This window comes from Vigna unguiculata, unplaced genomic scaffold (assembly GCF_037176805.1).
Source record: "Vigna unguiculata cultivar grain cowpea cultivar isolate G323 ecotype 2 unplaced genomic scaffold, ASM3717680v1 ptg000478l, whole genome shotgun sequence".
Taxonomy (NCBI): Eukaryota; Viridiplantae; Streptophyta; class Magnoliopsida; order Fabales; family Fabaceae; genus Vigna; species Vigna unguiculata.
Genome location: NW_028197113.1, coordinates 9,288 through 14,314, shown reverse-complemented (window position 1 = coordinate 14,314; position 5,027 = coordinate 9,288). Strand labels below are relative to the sequence as shown.

At 44.0% G+C, this 5,027-nt stretch overlaps 1 non-coding gene across 1 annotated transcript; it reads right to left on the bottom strand.

Moving 5' to 3' along the window:
• Nucleotides 1-918: 918 nt before the first annotated feature.
• TRNAY-GUA (transfer RNA tyrosine (anticodon GUA)) lies at nt 919-1,001 on the bottom strand. The gene has a single exon. It is a non-coding gene; the product is annotated as a tRNA-Tyr (tRNA).
• Between the last annotated feature and the right edge of the window lie 4,026 nt (nt 1,002-5,027).

The following is a 5,027-nucleotide window of genomic DNA, read 5'->3' as shown; positions in this document are numbered from 1 at the left end:
TGCTGTCCGTGCCCCCCTTTGCTCTGGGTTTTGCTTCCGAAAAGGGTCTTAGACCCCCGCTTGGGAAAAGCATGGTTCAGGTAATGTATCTACGCGAGCCTGGTTTAGTTTCTGTCCATGACAGGCCGAAAAACTTTTTTCAATCCATATGTAGAAAAAGGGACTTAGGCAAGCAAAAAAGGAAAGCATGTGGGCCTTTGAGTTTTTACCTTAGATTTAGATAAGGTCACTTCTTTTTAGGAAGTCTCTGTAAGGCTCTAGCGTATAAATAGCTTTCTTCTTTTTTTTTTTTGGAATGCCTTCGTCCGAATCTTTCAGGAGTCTGTGTAAGCTTAGCAGTTAAGAAAACTCCTATTGTCATATTCTCATAGGATTTCCAGTGCAAGCCCAGGTAAATCCCTTCCCATCATAGAAGGATGATATGTGTACGGGATCAAAAGGCGGATATGCTGGTTAAATGGTATCTTTCTTCTCCTTTTCTAAGATTATAACCTTAGCAAAACGGGTAGAAAACACTTTTCCAGTATATCTCAGCCGGTGTCTTGTATGGACACTGTTGTTGAGTTGGTTGGCTCCATAAAGGAGTCCTTCAATCGTCTTGTAAACCGTTATGTACCCCAGATTCAAACTATTCCCCTTGAACAAGGGATGAAGTTTGAACCAACCTGGAAAACTGTGCCGACCCACTCTTTAACTCAGAGGGTATGGATCGAAGAATTCGCAAGCCCCGTGCTACCGGCTGGAGCCAATATGCTGACGTTATCTTTATATCAATATAAATCTCCCGCACCTATCGGTACAGCATCCTCAAACCTTAGAAAAGATCCAATTACTACTAATACTAATGGGCTTTACTCAAGCTAAGCTATAGGATTTCTTTCTCCCCCTTTCTCTTCGAAGAAGTCTACAACAAACAAGTGGGAGAGGCAGGATTCGAACCTACGTAGAAAAACTTCAACAGATTTACAGTCTGTCGCTTTTGACCACTCGGCCACTCTCCCCTTCCCGGGCCGAGGCCCCCCTCCATCAATGGGTTCTAAGAAGGAGGGATAAAAACCTGAAATAAAGCTTATTGATTTGATTGAAGGGAACTCAGACTCTTTTTTAGCTTAGCTAGCGTTCCGCTAGTCAGTTCATAACAATCTCTGTACAAAGGGCAAAGCTTCTACGACAGCTCCCCCCTAGTCGCTTCTGGCGAAGCTGCGAGTTCATGAGCAAGTGAATTGAACGAACCAAGTTCCTAAACTAAAAAAGGGAGTAAGAAATAGAAAAAAAAGAAACAAGAAACTTCCCACTTTGGATGTCCCACGATTCTGCTAGTTTAGAAACTAAGGGGAAGGACAGGGGTCGCTAGGTCAGAAAAGCTATAACTCCAAATTCTCCCCAAGTAGGATTTGAACCTACGACCAGTCAGTTAACAGCCGACCGCTCTACCACTGAGCTACTGAGGAACAACGGACTTAAGTTAAGGAAGCCGACTCTCGTTCTTTGGACACCAACCTATGACCGAACAAAAAAGGGTTCGTCACTCTTTTTCACATACACCGGGATAAAAGGTTACGATAGCAAGCCCCTCCTCGGCCGGAGAGCCTCCAGGACAAGGGGGCGGCGGTCAACCATCCACTCTCGAGATTCATCTTTATCAATCGATCTCCGCGTCCTGCCAGTTCGCTAAGTAGACTCACTCTCCCGAGGGGCAACAATGGAACTATTCCTGCCAAAAACAAGGGACCTACTTCTCATCCTAGGAGTTAGCAGGTATGATTGCCTCTCTGTCTGTCTCTCCGAGTTTATACTACTAATTAATAAGTAGCACTTCTGCTATTCAATCATAGAATCGATTCCGATCAAGCTGAAAGATGAAAGAAAAAAGCCCTATATATATATATTTATTCTTTATTAGTAAGCTAGCGCCCTGCAATCAAAAAACAGCGCTAACGAGCAAGAAAAGGCCCCTTACTATACTATAGTAGTTAGTCTTTTTCAAACAAAGGAAAAATATCTGGGCAAAGACATACGCTCAACTCAACCAGAAAGCGACTACGTTCCTCGGCAGACAAATAGGTAGAACAACATCATATAATTGAATTAATAAAAAAGCACTACTTAAACCTTTCATTGAAATTATTATTATGATTCCATTAGTTGATATGGAATCGCTCAAAGTCAGAGCAAAAGTAATAATAAAATAACATAAAAAATAGAAGGGCTCTTGAATCGGTTTCGGTTGGCTTGGTTTCTTCATACAGCTGGGAAAAAAGACAGATCCTTCACTCTTTCTTTTGGACTTGATCCTCCCCGATTGAAAGCTACTTGAGCTTGCCTATTGGTCAAGTGGCCTGAAGCTCATCTAAGGATGTCAGTCATAGTTGCTTTCGCCCTTGGCCTGAAACTTCAACCTGCCATAAAAAAGTGGCATGATTCTAATTGCCCGATCCTATGGTTTAGAGGTGGAACGCGGATCCTGCTCCCGTGTGGTACGATCCGGCTTATACTTGTACTGATAGCACGGGTACTTTGCTTCCTTGTTGGCTTGGGGCAAATCCCTTCCCTACACTGAACGGAAGGTCGGTACTAGGAATCTATCAAAAAGATCTGGTCCGGGGAGCTATCTCACGAACTGAACTTCTGAATATTAGCTTTGCAACTACGTGCTTCGAACCTTTCCTGGGATTGTTGTGCCTGCTTGTCCTCATCGAATTGGAGAACTTTTTGGTACGCCCCTTCCTCTCTTCTTTTCGAAAAGTCAGACTCTGCTCAGGGAGTAATCTTAGATCGGGTCGTGCCCCCCCTTCCATCACCCTCGGGGGAGGAATCATTCCATTCAGCAGTCCTACGTGGGTCAGTGAATGTCTTTTATGAAAGGATTAGACGGTGACAACTAGTGCTGTGAACAATCCCTATCATCAAATCTCTGAGCTCAGGAAGTCAGGTTAAGACGTCGACTTATACAGGGTCTTGCCCGAGGAGATGAAAAAGAATTCCTGTCTTTAGAAGTCAATCCCACTAAACTACACTTGTACGCTTGACATGAAAAGTAGAGGCAAGCGGAGTCAAAGGCCTCACCTCAACAGGATAGAGGCTGCTCCTGGAAGCGGAAGAAGAAGTCCAGTATTGAACGGCAGGACTTGAAGCAGACCGGACACTCTCGCCTCACATGCTAATCTTCCGGTCCGCTGATCTACTGCATCGGAGAGCGTATCGCCTTACTATGAATTCTCTGACCCAGACTTGGTATCCATGTTAGGAAGTCAAAAACGCTCCTTGCCGCTGCACTAATTTCGTTCATCAGTCAGAAAAAGTCGGGATTCGATCTCCACGAAAGGCTAAAGGAACATAAAAAAAGCGAATCATCTTTCTCCACCCAATTAAGAACAAACTCCAAAGCAGTCAAAAAAGAAGGGCTTTGCCCCCCTTCAAAAAATAGATCAACAAAGATATCTTGCAAACCCTGTAAGGTTTCAACTTGTGAGTCTAGATGCCCCGGCTGAGAAAGTGAAGCCGTCTGGCAATACGTAATACTCCCCAAAGCGTTCCTTGAACAGGGTTTCAAGTCGAATATTCATTTATGAATGCAAAGCATAAAAGGCAAAAGTGAGATCGAGACCCGGATCGGGGAGATTCAATGCGGGTGGGCGCCCCCCTCTAAAAAGGGAATAGAGAACAACAACAGCTATGGGATAGATAAGAAACGAAAAAGAAAAAAAATCGATCTTTTTATCCATTTTACTTACATTCAAAAAAATCTTCCCTCCATACAGACTGAACCCCGTCAAGCCTGTAGGACTAGTGTTTTGACTATATAGAGATGTGGTTGGTTGTTGACCAAAAAAGACATGGGAAAAGGAAAGCACTCACTGAGTTACTTACGAATCAGAAAGATTGAGGCTGACTACGGCCTCAGATGATTAGGCGGGGACAGGATTCGAACCTGCAATCTTCAGGTCATGAGCCTGATGAGTTGACCAATTACTCTACCCCGCTTCTTCCCTCTTGAAACTGAAAACATATAGATTAGCAAATGAGACTGCCCACACTGAACACCAACCCAATCTCGAAGAGAATCAGTACACGAAACTACATATCCGCTGATCTATATGCCCTGACGTGAACGGCAGCTTTCAGTGAGTCTTAGTTTGATGATCGAACATTCTTTCATAACGCAATTATGTTTAATCATCGGTGCGAGAAAGACAAATAGGTCGGGCACTCTCCTCGCAGCGATCTTGTGCTGCCAATGGTTGGCGCTGATCTTAGTAGGACCAGGACGGCGTATTTGACACTTCAATCAAATACCCGCTCAGGATATGAGCGAAAATATACACCTGTTACAGTGTAACCTTCACCCACGCCCGTGGGTCTGAAGGACCTCCACAGACTGAGGTCACTAACCTCACATCTGAGTGTTTCCACTCATGACGCCTTTTCTCTAACGGCATTCTAAGCTCTCGATCCATACACGAGTTCTGGGTAGAATGGTGTCCAGGGGGTGGAAGAAAGATAGAAGACGAAGTAGGGAAGCCAGCCAACCCCTCTCCTTTTATAATGTCGAGCTACTTCATACCTTGTTCTATCAACAACACGCTACTTCGTTCCTCTCCCTATCAGTCGAGTATCTCCGCTCCTTACTCTAACAAGTATGCTTCTAAACTCCAAGCTCTAAAGAACCTGCAATGAAACATACCTCTCCCAGGTTCTATCAAAGAAGCTTCAATCCCTCTCCTTATAGAATAGAAATGCAACTACGTTCCTTTAGCGGTTAAGTAGGATTTATTCATATCATAATAGAAGGGATAGGTTTTAGTCCTGGTTCAAGGTGTGAAGAGAGAGGCTGTCCCAAAAGGACAGGTACAAGACGAAGTGGCAGAAAGATAGAAGTATTGCACCCTTCTATGCCTTTTTTTTTCATGCTGATTGAGTAGAAGAAGTCAGATAGAAGGACTAGTCCCTTAGGGAATGATCTTATCTGGCTTTAGACTCCTTTCAACGACACAAGGGACAAGGTTATGAAAGAGTTTGCCTAAGAA